This window comes from Elephantulus edwardii, unplaced genomic scaffold (assembly GCF_000299155.1).
Source record: "Elephantulus edwardii isolate Elephantulus edwardi_28Jun2011 unplaced genomic scaffold, EleEdw1.0 scaffold00002, whole genome shotgun sequence".
Taxonomy (NCBI): Eukaryota; Metazoa; Chordata; class Mammalia; order Macroscelidea; family Macroscelididae; genus Elephantulus; species Elephantulus edwardii.
Window position 1 is genome coordinate 16,456,848 of NW_006399752.1, and position 15,912 is coordinate 16,472,759.

At 36.8% G+C, this 15,912-nt stretch overlaps 1 pseudogene; it reads left to right on the forward strand.

Moving 5' to 3' along the window:
* The first annotated feature begins 301 nt into the window (after positions 1 to 301).
* LOC102870030 overlaps positions 302 to 15,912 on the forward strand; it is a 25,910-nt pseudogene continuing 10,299 nt past the window's right edge.

Consider the following 15,912-nt stretch of genomic DNA (forward strand, 5'->3'; position numbering starts at 1 on the left):
CGGATTGATTAAGTGACTGGAGTAATGGGAGGGTGTGTCAGAGACAGTGAGACTGGCACAGGATAGAGCAGGTTTTAGGTTGTAGTACATAGGGTTGCTATAAGTTGCAGGCGACTCAGCAGCACTTAACTACAACAAAATCCAGGAAGAATAGTAGAACTTTTAACAGTGGCCTTTATCTCAGGGTTCTTCTGATTACACCATGCCCCAGTTTCTCCATAACAGTCTTTCTACCACCATTACCACCAGGGCCTTGCTTTCACCAGGGTCTTGCTCCAGTCTCCCTCATATCTTATACCCAATGTGGGAAGCACTCCTCTCTTATCCTAGTCCCACAACTTTCAATGATTTGCAAGACACTGTGTTTGCAGGTAAGGTAGCTGGAAACCAGAGGGGGCTAAAAAAAGCCAACTTTTAAGCTAACACCACAGCATATAAACATATCTCTGATATTTACTGTGTGGTTTATTTCTAATTGACATCAGTTATGATGTTCTTCATTCAGTACCCTCTTTTGAATTTTGCTAAAATTTCTGGCAGTTCCCTCTTGAACTGCTAACACTATTTTAAAATTGTGGTGGTGTTGTGTGCTGTCATGTCAGAAATAACTCACAGTTTGTATAAATTAGGTTGTTTATAAATGAGTGTAGTGTTTATTGAGATACAAATTAGTGAAGGTATATTTACAGGTTTTAAAAAATAATTGATATCTGTATGTATACAAATATTAAAAATTAACTAAAGAGTCTAATTTATTTGCTGATCCTAACCTAATATTGTTAAAATTTTGGGAATCCTCATTCGTAACATTCAGGAATAGATTTCTGAGACAAAGCTAATTACAAAAACTGCTTTCCTAGTCCCTGTTGAACAGATATATTTTTAGCTGTTTTTCCCTTTTTTTTTATATTGCATTTCACACTTAGGTTGATATGATAGTTATTATTTTAAGAATTTTTGTTGTAAATTATCACAATTACCATGCAATATCTAGAAACTGTCTCTAGGCAACTTTAAAAAAGAAAACCAATTGTAATTATCCATGCAGACCATTTCCTACAAATCATTTGGCATACTGTAACACATCTCAAAGTTTTAAAAGCTTCTATCAGACACAGTAGATTAATTTATAGAAAAGAACTGATGAAAACTGCATTCATTAAAGAACCTCCTCTTTCTATATCAATGAAAATAATGTAAAATATAAATTTTGTTTTTGTTATGTGCAGTTGAGTTGCCTATAATCATAGTGATCTCATGTACATCAGCTCTGAAACCTGCCCTCTCTTGAGCCAGTCTCACTGAATCTGACATACCTAATTCCATCATCCCAGTTATGCCTATCCGTCTTATCTGAAATCTTCCTCTCCTGCTCTGTCCTTCCACCCTTCCAAGCATCATGTCCTTCTCCAAGGACTGGTGCCTCCTGGTCAAGTGACTAAAATATGTGAGACCGAGTTTCAAAATCCTAGCCTCCAAGGAGAAACTTGGTTTTTCACCATCACCAAACCAGAGCAATTGATCCTCCTTGCAGACCATGGTATGTTCAATACTTTTTCCAACACCACAATTCAAAGGCATCAATTCTTCTGTCATCCTTAGTCATTATCCAACTCTCTGATCCATAGTATGTAATTGATCCATGGCCTGGATCGAACACATCTAGTCTCAAGACTGATGTCATATATTTTAAAACCCAGTAACTCTGTTTTGACATAATTAAAAGCGTAAACTCTGTGGTCAAACTTTTTGTATAAATTCTTTGTTTTTGTTTTTTTTCTGTTGACTGGGTGGCTTTGAGCAATTTGCTTAACCTCTCCCTGGCTTCATTTCTTCATCTCTGTGTTTGAACATATGGAAATTCCTCACTCATTAGGTTTTAAGGACAGCTACTTAACTTTTTTTTTAATATCATTTTTTTATCTTTAGGATAGTAGTTATAATAATACTTAATTCACTGAGTTCCTATGAATATTACGTGCTTTAATATTTATAAGATGTTTACTTTGTTAAATAAGTAAATTTGATATAGACATTAAAATGATGGCAGGCACATTAAGGATTTAGTATGTGCTACATATGATCATAAAATACTAAGAACTGGAAGATAATTTTTTATTTTTACTTGTAGGTTGGAAGATAATTTTGTATTTTTACTTGTAGGTGGGTAATTATGGAAGACCCAGAAACGTATTTATTGAAGTTTAAAGGCTATTATTTTCATTATCCTTTGCTTGATATGAGTATACTAGAAAATCTAGAGGATTTTGAAATTAGAGATGATGATGTTTTCCTAATCACATATCCAAAATCTGGTAAGTTTGAATATTAGACCTACTGTTATCTGTCTTACTCTTTTGTGTTAACATGTGTATAGAAATATACCTCTCTAGCACCAGATATGAATAGCAGCTCAACCTATATTTAGACATCGTTGAAGAACAGAAAAAATGCCAATAAAACTCAGATTGCTGTGATGTAACCCACTTTATTCTTGCTCTAATGCAAAATATAAAGAAATCAAATATTTAGTCAGACAGAAATACTTTGCAAATCATAGTCCATTGACTTGAACTGATAATGGGAGAAAAATATATGAGAAACTTGTTGAGTTTTTACTAGTAGTAAATTTGAAGTCAGAATAAATTCCCAAGAGGTTTGGACTTACACTAATTAGCATGTTTAACTATTTTTGTTGTTATATGCCATTGAGTTGCTTGTGACTCATAGCGGCCCTATGCACAATAGTTCTGAAACCTGCTCTATCCTGTGTCAACTTTACTGTCTCTAATACACCTACCTACCCTCACTACCCCAGTCACTGTATCAATCCATCTCATCGATAGTCTCCCTCTCTTTCTCCGTCCCTCCTCTTATCCAAGCACAATGTCCCTTTCCAAGGACCAATTCCTCCTTGCAACATGCCCAAAGTATGCCAGATGAAGCCTCAGAATTCTTGCCTCTAAGGAGCAGCCTAGTTTCACCCTCTTTAGGATGAGTCTATTTTTTCTTTTGTCAGTCCATGATATATTCAATGCTCTTCTACAGCACCACAGCTCAGAGGCATCATGCCTAGTCATTGTCCAGCTCTCTGACACATAGCAAGTAATTGCTAAAACCATCTCTTATATATTTAACTATGTGGTTAATGATTGCTGTTATGTGTTTTCAAGTCATCTGCAATTAATAGTGACCCTATGTACAACAGCCCTAAACCCTGCTGTGTTCTGTGCCAATCTCAGTCTCTGACACACCCACCCCCATTACTCCAATCACTGAATTAAACCACCTCATAGAAGGTCTTCCTCCCCTGTTCTTACCTTTTACCCTTCCAAGCATGACATCCGTCTCTAAGGACTGGTCCCTCCTTGCAACATGTCCAAAGTATGTTAAATGAAGCTTCAGAATCCTTGCCTCCAAGAAGCAGCCTGGTTTAACCCTCTCCAGGGTATATTCAATACTCTTCTCCAGCACCACAGCTCAAAGGCATCAATTCTTCTTCTATCATCCCTAGTCTTTGTTCAGCTCTCTGATGCATAGCAAGTGATTGCAAAGACCATGAGCTGTATCAGGTGCACCTCAGTCTCCAGAGTGACACCATTTCTCTTCAGTACTCTGGAGAGGTCCCTAACAGCTGACTTTGTCATCACAATATATTTTTTAATTTCCTGGTTGCTGGTGCCAAGGGTGTTGACTGTGAAGCCAAAGAAACTAAAACTGTGAATAATCTCAATCTCTTCACCATCCATCCTGATGCAGTCAATAGACCCATGGTGAGAATCTTTGTCTTCTTGATATTTAGCCTCAATCCATATTGAAAGTTGCAGGTTTTTACCTTCTGCAGCAAGCACTTCAGGTCCTCTTCAGTTTCAGCAAGCAGTGTTGTGTTATCTGCATAACACATATTGTTGATGAATCTTCCTCCAATACTGATGGTACATTTCTCCTCATAGAGCCCAACCTCCCGGATAATCTGTTCTGGATATAGATTGAAAAGGTATGGAGATGGGACACATCCCTGATGCACACCCTTCCAAATTTTGAACCATGCCATGTTTCCTTGCTGTGTTCTAGTGACTACCTCCTGGTCCAAGTATGGGTTTCGCATTAGTATGACCCTCTGGGATTCCCATTTTTCCTCATAGTTACCCACAGTTTGTTGTGATCCACACAGGCAAACGCCTTTGCATAATCAATAAAACACATATAGACATTCCTCTGGTACTCCCTGCTTTCAGCCAAGATCCATCTAACATTAGTTACAATATCCCTAGTGTCATGATCCCTTTTAAACCCAGCCTGCACTTCTGGCAGTTCCCTGTTGATGTGTTCTTCCAGTTGTTTTGGATAATCTTCATCAGAACCTTGCTTGCATGTGATATCAGTGACATTGTTTGAAAATTTCCACACTCTGTTGGGTTACCGGGTTACCTTTCTTTGGAATGGGAACAGATATAGATCTCTTCAGTCAGTTGGCCAAGTGGTTGTCCACCAGATTTCTTGGCGCAGGTTGATGAGCACAACTAGGGCAGCATTTTTTAGTTGAAATATGTCAATTGGTATACCATCTATTCCTGGGGCCTTCCCCCCCCCAATTCTTTCAAAGCAGCTTGAACTTCTTCATTCATCACCATAGGATTTTGCTCACATGTTGTTTCATGAAATTCTTCTGTGTCTGCTAATTCTTTTGCTAATTCTTTTTGGTACAGTGACTCTGTGTACTCTTTCCATACTTCCTGGATCATTTAATATTGTGCCCAAAGCATCATTAAGTATAGCAACTCAAGATTTGAATTTGTTCTTAGTTCCTTGATTTTAAGTAATGCTGAGTGAGCTTGGCCCTTTTAATTTTCTGACTCCAGCTCCTTGCATATTTCATTGTAATATTTGACTTTTTCTTTCCACACTGCCTTTGGGAATCTTATGTTCAGCTGTTTAATATCTTGAATTCTTTCTTCTGCTTTGGCTTCATGGCACTCTAGTTCAATATTCAGAATTTTTTTTTACACTCATTTTGGCCTTTTTTTCCTCCTCTGCCTTTGTAATGACCTTTTTAACTCTTTCTGGATGATACTCTTGATATCCTCCCACAATTATTCTGGTCTTTGCTTATTGGTGTTCAAGGCCTCAAACCTGTTCTTTCTCTGAAATTCAGGTGGGATAGTCTCAAGGTCATATTTTGGTTCCCATGGATTTGATTTAATTTTCCATAGCTTCAGCTTTAAGTTGAATAAAACTAGTTATGGTCTGTTCCACAATCAGCATCAGGCCTAGTTTTCACAGCTGGTATTGAGCTTGTCCAGCGACTCTTTCTACAGATGTAATCGGTATATTGAAAAAAAATAAAGAACATAAAAAAGGAAATAATTTTGAAGGAAAAGATGGCTTCAGATGTTTTACTCTCAAAGCTTATTCTTTAAACATTGTTTACTAGCACAAAAATATAGGTTGTGTGACATAGCTGACCCTCCAAGAGGTTTTCAGAGGCACGTAAGCGCATTAGGCTGCATACCTTTCTCTAGAGGAGCTGTTGGTAGATTTGAATATGCACAATTCCTTACCTTTAAGCCCCCAGAACTCCTTCTTGTAGTCATAATGTTGCCTTTGTCATGACCCACACCTGACACTTCAACGGGTTTTCACAGGCAGTAAATCATGTGAGAGGAGATTGCCTATCCCACCCCATGGAGAAGCTGGTAGGTTCTTACCATGTGCCTTTGGGATTACAGTGCAGTTTCTTACCACCAGGCCATCTGCTAACTGCTCTGTGAGCCATCTTCCTCCATTTTGTGAAGTGTTGAAATAACTGCTCAGTTTGGAGATTTTGGTCCATTTTGGAATGATTTGTATGCTGTGTTAATGCAGCAGAATTAGTGTCTCAGGGGTGATGAACGACTGGATAATCTTGGTCCAGGTGGCCAAGATTAGTTTCCTCGGTGCAATGGTCTGCACTCAAGATATGGGGATACTCTGGCAAAGTTCATCCTTTTAGCTCTGAAACCCTCCTCTGGCTTGGTTCATTCATACCCCTGGGGTTGAACTGACATCCATTCATAATGCAAATGAATAGAAACTTGAAAGAAAAAGGAATTTCCTTAACCTGATAATGGGAATCTTCTACATAGTTACAGAAAACTATATATCCAACAGCAAAACAAATAAAAGATAAATTTAAAACCAAGAACAAGACATAAATACAAGAGAGAGAAGGGGAAATTCAATGTCACAGTAAGTAAATAATGTCATTGAAATGTAATATTTCACTTTAATGAAAATGAGATAACAGGCTTAAAATAGGACTAGCCTGAAGCAGGCAAATAGCATAATAGCACTTAGGAAGGGCTGGAAGCAAACATTGCTGGTGTCTCATTTAACTCGATTCATTCTGGCTTTTACTTGCAGCTCTTTCCAGAGCAATTAGAAAAGCTTCATGTACTGTTCTTGTAAGACTCGGAGGCTGAATTAAAAAAAAAACACAACAAACCCTTTTGTAGCAGCAGGAGTAGGACCCTATCATATTTTGTAGTCACCACCCTTGTACCTAGTCCTTACATTAGTGTTCTTCGTACTATATGGGATACTGGTGGATAGGGTCTGCATCTCGGTGACCTCAAGCAGTGACTTAAACTACTAAAGTTGGAATGAGGGTTGTTTTGTGGTCCTAGGGTGATCAGTGTATTTCTAGGTATACCTTATGGTTAAAAGTATAATATGAGCTGCTTAATGTCACAATGAATTCTATGACAAAGGACTTTATGTAATTAACCATTATTCAAGCAATATATTACAAGCTTGTAGGAGCCCACTTCTGATTATCCTCATTACTGCTACTGTCACTGCTGTGGCTGGAGGATTGACTGGTGGCTGCTGCAGCAAATGAAATAGTGATGAGTGCAGAGCCAGAAGTGGACGAGAAGGAAACTTACTGTGTCCAGCACTGCTTCCTCTTCAGACAGAGTAGCAGGAAGAGCCTTGGGAACACAGTCCCCAGCCACGACATCTCTGTTCATCATAATAGTCCAGAATCTATGCCCAGATCCATGTTCCCTAACACATCTGCCTGTACTACTTCCACACTCCAGTGACAGCTTGAAGAACTTTATTTGGACTCTTTAAAACCATCACAGGGAAAGAATAAAAGAAGAACTGCTTTTCCTTAAAACAAACAAAACTTATAACAATATAAAGACATATGTGGCTGGAAGTTAACTACATAAATAGTAAGGACACATACATGTATCTTCAGGATGAAAAATATTATATCGACCACAACCACTTGGATGGGAATAAAGGGTTATCTACTATTGATTATAGAAATAATATGAACTGAAACCACTTCATATCCATGTAATACAGTTGCTTTTGAGAAAGGAAAATGTAGAATTGTAGGTATGGGAGAAAGAAGGGCAATCTCCTTTGTTGCCTCTGAAAATCCACTGGAGGGTCAGCTATAGGTCAGTTCTAACTTGATGATACATTCACAACAACAACAATAACGACAACAACAACAACGTGTGTTTTAGAAAAGACTATATGAATGTAAAAGTCTAGAAAGTTATACACAAACTTGTTGATAGCAGTTACACTTGACACCTTGACTTTAACAATGAATGAATGGAATCCCAAAATCTCTGTAGATGTTCACTGAAATGAAAAATAAACAACCTAAATTAAAAAAAAGTAACAAATCTATAATAAAATCTGTGAATATAATTTACTAAACTCAGTTATTTAAAAACTGAGCATGGTGTTTTTTAATTTCCTAGGTTAATTTTTGTTCCCAAACCTTCCTATTTCCAAATGGTGACTTTTAAATTAATTAACCCTATCTCCCATAAAAGTTAATCTTTCAATCAGTTTCATTTTCTTGAGAAATATTCTATGGTAGCTGAGTTCTAAATTAGAAGCCTCTAATCATTATGGTCTATTGTATAGATTTCTTTTTGTCTTTCTTTTTTGTTTATGAAGACCATTTCTTAGTACCAGTAAGTGATGAAATGAATCATACAAGGCAGTGAAAGAATTTTTTGCTGACAGTTATACCTGTTTAGCATAGGAAGAGACTTGGGAGATGTAACTTGAATTTTTACAGTCGTTGATGTAGACTAGAGCAGTAAATATGAAGTAGGTAAACTCTCATATACAACTTTACATTTGTTCGTGGTAAAGTGTCCACAAGCAAATTCACAGTAAATGGTTTAGTCATGAAAGCAAATAAAGGTACTTTCCAGTGTATTACTTTGCTATCTTTGCATACTGTTCTGCCTTTGCATCCTTAGATATTTACATTTTAGAGGTTTGTAATCTGCTTATATATGACAGACTATAATAACACATAATTTAAAAAGAATATAATTATGATATATATTATGCTTTTGTGGCTTAGTGGTAAGGAATTACACTACCAACATACAGGCAGGCATGCAGTTCAAATCGACGAGTTGCTCTGCAGAAGAAAGATGGGCAATCTCCAATTCACTGCCTTTAAAAAGCCACTGGGTAACAGGTATGAGTTGGTTCTAACCTAATGGTACCCAACAACAGTGATATATATATAATATATATATGCATATTTATAAATAAAATATATTAATAAATAATAAAATATCTCTATTAAATATATTATATAGTAAACATTGTTCTTGTGTACCATCGAGTTGCACCCGACCCATACCTGACCCTCTGGCAGGTTTTCAGAGTCAGTTAATTGCAGAGGAGAAGATTGCCCATCCTTCCCCTGCAAAACAGCTTACGGATTCAAACCGGGTACCTTCAGAATTGCAGTGCAGCTTCTTGTTACTAGGCCACCAGTGCTCTATTCAACATTACCTTACTTTTTAAATAAACTACAACACTTTTCATAGTTACATTTTATGGTTAAACAACCTGAGACTGCCAATCTCCAACTAATTCTTACCTAGTGATGACAAATTTTAAATTTTTTTAGTACTGCAAATTTCAAACATACACTACAGTAGACAATAATACGATGAGTGCCACTGTACTTAGCATCTGCTACCAATTCATGGTCAGTCTTCTGGAAAAACTGGCTGTTTGTGAGCATCTACCGTGTACGTGAAAGTGAATTCACATTTAGACAAGAAAGTGTTTCTTGCTAGGTAGGCAATGCTGAATGCCTCCTGAACAGGGAAGGGGCTTGTGAGCTTTCAAATATAAACAGTGTTTACAGAGACAGAAGAAGGAGGCAGGGAGAAGCATACGCCACATAGGCTTATTTTTAAACCAAGAGCAGTCCAAAGCTCAGAAAACATAAATAAATAGAATAAATTCTCTCAGGTATTAGATTAGCCTTGAGCTCTTTGATATGCATAAGAGTATAGGGAAAAGCTTAAATAAGTAAACATAACTAAACAGTAAATAAAAATAAAAATATAAACAAATAATAATAATGTATATATTATATAAAAATAAAAATTGTTTTAATATAACACATTATATTATTGATGTTTATTTAAACAACTTGAGGAAGCCATTCTGTCTTATTGTTCTAATTGTTAAATTTCCCATCATTAAAATCTAAGGAGTGCTGCACAGTATTCCACTGTGTGAATGTACCATTATTTCTCAGTTCATTCATTTGCGGTTGGACATTTGGGCTGTTTCTGTGTTGTTGTTATGGTGAATAATGCTGCTATGAACATTGGTGAACAAATCTCAGCTTGTGCCTCAGTTCTTGTTTTCTCTGGGTACATATTCCAAGTAGTAGAATAGCTGGGACATATGGAATTTCTATGTTCAGCTTTTTGCAGAAGCACCTAAACTGCCTTCCAGATTGGTTGTACCATTTTAAAATCCCACCAACAATGTACAAGAGTTCTTTTCTTGCCACATTCTCTCCAACATTTATTACTCGCTGTCCTGTTAAACTTTGCCCCTGCTACTGGAGTGAGATGGTACCTCATTGTAGTCTTGATTTGATGTCTCTTATTGCCAATGATTTGGAGCATTTCTTCATGTGTCTGTTTGCCATTCAAATATGTTCCTTTGTGAAAATTCTTTCCATGTCTTTTGGCCATTTTGCAATTGGGCTATCTGTCTTTTTCTTGTGGAGGTCCAGGAGTATTATATAAACTTTTGTTATAAGACTCTCCTCTGGGATGTTATTACCAAATGTTTTACTCCCAGTCTGTAGGTTTTCTTTTCACCCTGTTTGTATAAAACCATTTTTGTAGAATGAGTATAATGGTCCAAGACGGGTGGGAGAAGTTGTAAGCAGAGGGTTGAGGATGTGCATGGGGAGAGGGATTAATCATGGGGTTGTACAATTTGATGGGTGGGGAGGTGAGGCAAATTGAAAGAATTTGTTCTTTAAAACAATGTATTAGAATTTTATAAATAAACTAGTAGAAAAAGAAAAAAAAGAAGTAAAAAAATCTAACAAGTATTTGATATGTGTCCTATATTCAAGATAACAATTAATTGTCACAGTTTCACAGATGCTAATGACTAACATTGGAGGGAGGTGTGGCATCCACTTCCATAATAGCTTGCCTCCAGAAACCCTATGAACCTGGAGAGAGAATGAAAGGCACCTAGGACTCTCCTTCATAGGGTCGCTATGGCACTTAACAACAACAACAATGACTTACAGGGGACTCCTGGGGTAGGGATCTTAATATTCAGGACACAGCAGTTAACTTAGTATTGATTCCATATTTCCAATTATTTCCCTTGAAGAATTACCTGATAATACTTTTATCTTTGGTGAAAATCAGTAATACTATGAAATTGTACAATGAAAATTACAATAGAATGAAAGCTAATAAAAGAAAAGCTCCTTTTGTGTTATTTTGATGAAACAAAATGATTTGCCAGAAACTGTTTGTAGTAGCCTTCAGTGTAATCACTCAGCCAATATCTGAGCTCATTGTTTATTATACTAAAGACTAAAGACCAATTGACTTCCTTATTTTTTAAGTAAAATTTTTCTTTTATACTAGTCTACTTACAAAGTTCATATACATTATTTTTTCACACTGGGCTTTCCCCATTTCCTTTACCCACCCCTCCCTCTACCCATCAAATTTTGTGATCTAATGATTACTCCCTGCCCATCCTCACCCCTTTGCTTCTACTCCCCCACCTTGGATCCTCATACATGTTTTACAAGTTATCTATTTCTACAATCACGGTTTTATACAGTATTTGTCCTTATGGGACCGAGTTAGTTCACATAGCACAATGCTCTCCAGACCCTCCCAAGTTAGGTAGTAATTTTCAAAATCATTGCTCCAGCATGCTATGTAGTATTTCATCTTGTGAATGTACTATGATTTCTCAATCTGTTCAATTGTGGTTGGATATTTGGGGCTGTTTCCATGTTCTTGCAATGGTGAATAACACTGCTATGAACATTGGTGTTCAAATCTCTGTGCCTCATCTCTCATTTTCTTGGGGCATATTTAAAGCAGGTCAATAGCTGGGTCATATGGAATTTCTGTGCTTAGCTCTTTGAGGAAATGTCATACTTCCTACCAGAATGGTTGTTCCATTTTACAATCCCACCAACAGTGTATAAGAGTTCCTATCTCACCACATCCTATCCAACATTTATTACTTACTGAGCTGTTAAACTTTATTTGATACTGGAGTGAGATTATATCTCATTATGGTTTTGATTTGCATTTTTCTTATTGCCAGTGATTTTTGAGCATTTCTTCATGTCTGTTGACCATCTGAATATATTTCTCTGTGAACATTCTTTCCATGTCTTTTGCCCATTCTGTAATTGTGTGATCTGTCTTTTTCTTGTGGAGGTCCTGCAGGATTTGGTAAACTTTTGTTATGAGACCCTTGTCTGAAATGGTATTGGCAAATATTTTTTTCCCAGTCAGTAGATTGTCTTTTTACTCTGTTAGAAAATATTCTCGATGCACATAGGAATTTAATCTTTAGAAAGTCTCATACTCTTCAGATTGTGCATTTCTGGCTGTATTTGACAGTCTCTCTGTACTTTAAACTAGTCCTTCTAAGCTTGTTCTCAGTTTGACTTTTATGAGCTATATTATTTTTGGCTTTATTCCTAGGTCTCTGATCCACTTGAGTTGATTTTTGTGTATGATGTGAGATGTGGATTCTGTTTTAGCTTTCTACAGGTAGCAGTCCAGTTTTGGCAGCATAATTTGTTGAAGAGGTTATCATTTCCCCATTTGATAGGCTTTATTTCCTTGTCGAATATCAGTTGACCATCGATAGCTAGGTCTAATTCTAGATTCTCAATTCTGTTCCTTGAGCCTATGTACCTTGTCCTTGTACCAGTCCCATGCTGTCTTGGTTACCACTGCTGTGTAGTAGGTTTTGAAATCAGACTTATCCGGGATCTCTTTTATCCTAATATGTGATTATTCTGGAATATGTACCGTGAGTACTTGAGAAGAAAGTGAATTGAGTTTTAGTTGGGTACAGTACCCTGAATATATCCACAAGGTCGAGTTGGCTGATTGTATAGTTTAGATCTTCTGCTAACCAAGATTTTTAATGATGTATTTTCAAAGATTTTCCAATTCTAGCTCTGAATCAATATTACTATGGAATAAGAAAAACCATAGCACCCTGAAATAAAAAAAGCAGTTAACAGAGTTTTTAACTAATTTTAACGTAAAATGAGAAAGAACAAATAAAAAGTAAGAACAAGTAGAGGGAGAAGTGCAAGGGGAGAAGCAGAAATATGTAGGAGGTGAATAAATAAAATATAAAAGTAAAAGGAAGGGGGAGATTACTGCCTTGGAAGCCCTGTGGGGTACTTTTACTTCATTCTATAGGGTTATTATGAGTTTGAATTCATTCAACAGCCCTGATTTCAACTATTTGAATTGATATTTGCCACAATGTTTGAATATTTGCTGTCAGCTTCAATCCTTTGTAAAGCAAAATAGTTTCTTAATTTAGTTTTACAAGGAAGCTAAAATGAAACAATATTGCAGATTACAGTCCCTGACCCTTTGCAGTAAATGCATGAGGTCCTCCTCAGTTTCAGCAAGCGAGGCTGTATCATCTGCTTAACTCAGTTTGTTGATGAGACTACTTCCAATCCTGAGGCCACATTTCTCTTTAAAAAGTCCAGCCTCTCCAATGATCTGTTCTGCATACGGATAGAAAAGATATCGAGACAGGATGCATCCCTGACACACTCTTCTCTTGATTTTGAATCAGGCAATGTTTCATTGCTCTGTTCAGATGACTGCTTCCTGGTCCAAGTATAAGTATCAAATGACTACTGTCAGATGTTCTGGGATTTCCATTCTCCTCAATGTTAGCCATGATTTGTTATGATCCACACAGTCAAAAGCCTTTGCATAGTCAGTGAAAAATAGATAGACATTCCTCTGGAACTTCCTGCATTCCTCTAAGATACATTTGATACTGGAAATGAAGTTCCTAGTGCCATGGTCTCTTCTATACCTGACTTTTATTTCTGGTTGTTTTTGTCGATGTACTGTTCCAGTTGATTTTGGATGAGCTTCACAAGATTTTGCTTGTGTGTGATACTAGTGATATCATTTGATAATTTTCGCACTCTGTCAGATCTCTTGTGTTTGCCCTGGGCATAAATAGGGATTTCTTCCAGTCAGTTGGCCTACAGTCAGTAAAAGACCGTAGTCTGCATTATGAATTTGAAGCTCAACATTAAGAAAATTAAGATTCTCACCAATTGGCCAATTGGCAGCACCATGATAGATGAAGAGATTGAGGTAATTAACAATTTCAGCTTACTAGTTTCTACATTGGAAGCAGGAGTGGCTTCCATTTCCTAAATAACATGCCTCCAGAAACCCTATGAACGTGCATAAATGTTGATAGTCTTAGAGAGGCTTCAAGCATTTTGTTCATTGGGTCGCTATGGGTCATGCTTAACTTGAAGGCAGTCAACAGCAACAGTTTCCACATCAACACTCTCAGCACCAGCAGTCAAGAAATCAAAAGAGAAAAAAATTTAAAAAAACCAAACAAAAAAATTTTTTTTAAGAAAAAAAGAAATCAAAAGACGAATTGCATTAGGAAAATCAGCTGTCGGGAAATTTTTCAGAGTGCTGAAGAGCAACAAAGTCAGTCTAGAGATTAAGGTGTGTTTGATCCAGGCCATGGTCTTTACAGCTACTTGCTATGCAACAGAGAGCTGAACAATGGCTAAGGATGACAGAAGAAGAGTTGATGCCTTTGATGTATTGAGCTAGAGAAGAGTATTGAACATACCATGGTCTGCAAAGAGAACTAACATGCATGTCTTGGAGAGGGTGAAACCAAGCTGCTCCTTGGAGGTAAAGATTTTCAGGCTCTGTCTCACATACTTTGGGCATGTTGCCAGGAGTTACAAGTACTTGGAGAAGGACATCATTATTGGAAGGGTGGAGGGACAGTGCAGGAGAGGAAGGAAGACCCAGATGAGATGACACAGTATCTGTGGTAATGATGGTAGGTGTGTCAGAGACAGTGAGATTGCCTCAGGATAGAACCGAGTTCAGAGCTATTGTGTATAGGGTCACTATTAGTAATAGTCGAATAGACAGCACATTGCAACAACAATGTGGAACAACACACACCCTGGTGTTTAATTTGAAGATGTATTTGGACACATATGTAGCAATTTTATTAACATCAATGCAAAGTGAAATAAAACCTATCTCTGGAATATTTATCATAAAAGCAATGATAGAGACTACTGGATAAAACAATGAGTGCTTTGTTTTAGTTTTTTAATTTCAAGAATAGCTTAAATATTAGTGATACTAGTATTCAGTGCTGTGAATGATTTTTGTTTGCTATTTACTTAGGGTTAAGGCAACCTTCTTTAATACTGTTTGTTATCAAATGTCCGTGTAAGATAGAGGTCATTTTTTCTGAAGATTATTTAAAAACATCTAGAACATCAAAGTATCAACAGAGAACTTTCAGGAATTCAAGTCAAATTTAGAAGAAGTCATGGCATAAGGGATATCATTGCTGATATTAGGAGGATCTTGGCTGAAATTAAATCCAATATGCCAAAAATCTTCTGCCTGACAGAATAAGAGAATGCTGTATGATTTAAAATCAGGAAAGGTATGCATCAAGGAGTATCCTTTTTCCATACCTATACAATCTGTAGGTTGAAGATATAATTCAAGAAACTGGACTATGTGAAGAAAAATGTGGCATCAAGGTTGGTGAGGACTAAACTAATGCCTGTGTTGTGCAGATTATAAGCATAATGTCAGTGAAAATGGATATGTGACTGATCCCAGCCATGGTGTTTCAGTGGCTTTCTTTGATGCCTTTGTATTGTCCTTTGAGAGAAAAGTACTGAACATCCAATGGTCAGTCAAAAGATGAAACAAGTTTGTCTTGGAAGAAGTACAAAATGGTGCTTCTGAGAGGCAAGGATGGTGAAATTTTGTCTCCCATACTTTGGACATTAGAGGAAGATCCAGAATAACTAATACAGTGACTGTAATAGTAGTTTTGAGCATGGCACAGGAAAGGGTAAAGCTCAGATCTATTGTTTAAAGGCCTACTGTGAGCTGTGGTTGACTAGGGGACACTTAACAACAGACAAATTAATGGACATGTGTAGAACGATTAAAGGGGTACAGGATAATTTGTGTGAATGTCTGCATTTACTACAAGATATTAATTCAGAGTTGAAAGTAAGATGATTTATTTTTACAGGTACAATTTGGACTCAGCAGATACTAAGCTTGATATATTATGAGGACCACCGGAACAACACTTCACAGAAATCGACATTTGATTTAATTCCTTTTCTTGAGTATAATTTGCATAATGTGGATTTTACCAATAGTCTATCTCCTCGTCTTTTCACTACGCACCTTCCATATTATTTAGTACCAAATGGTCTCAAGAAAAAAAAAGCTAAGGTATGTCATAAGAAATTGGCTCCACAGTCAACACTCT